The sequence below is a fragment of the Mastomys coucha genome, unplaced genomic scaffold (genome assembly GCF_008632895.1).
Source record: "Mastomys coucha isolate ucsf_1 unplaced genomic scaffold, UCSF_Mcou_1 pScaffold7, whole genome shotgun sequence".
In the NCBI taxonomy this organism is placed as follows: Eukaryota; Metazoa; Chordata; class Mammalia; order Rodentia; family Muridae; genus Mastomys; species Mastomys coucha.
The window spans coordinates 31656043-31656484 of NW_022196913.1; positions in this window are offsets into that span (position 1 = coordinate 31656043).

Consider the following 442-nt stretch of genomic DNA (forward strand, 5'->3'; position numbering starts at 1 on the left):
ATACCATATTTTGTTTTTCTTTTTATCACGTTTGCACTGTTGTACAGCTTGAAGTCAGGGATGGTGATTCCCCAATATGTTCTTTTATTTTGGATAATTATTTCAGCTATTGGGGTATTTTTGCTATTTCAGATAAAGTTGAGAATTGCTCTTTCTAGTTCTTTGAAGAATTAAATTGGAATTTTGATGAAGATTGCATTGAATCTCTAGATTGCTTTTGGTACGATGGCCATTTTACTATGTTAATCCTACTGATCCCTGATAATCTTTTGAGCTTCTGAGATCTTTGATTTCTTTCTTCTGACTTGAAGGTTTTATAATAACGATATTTCACTTGCTTGGTTAGAGTTACAACAAGATATTTTATATTATTTGAGACTAGTGTGAAAGGTTATGTTTCCCTAATTTCTTTCTCAACTTGTTTTATTTTTTGTTTATAAAA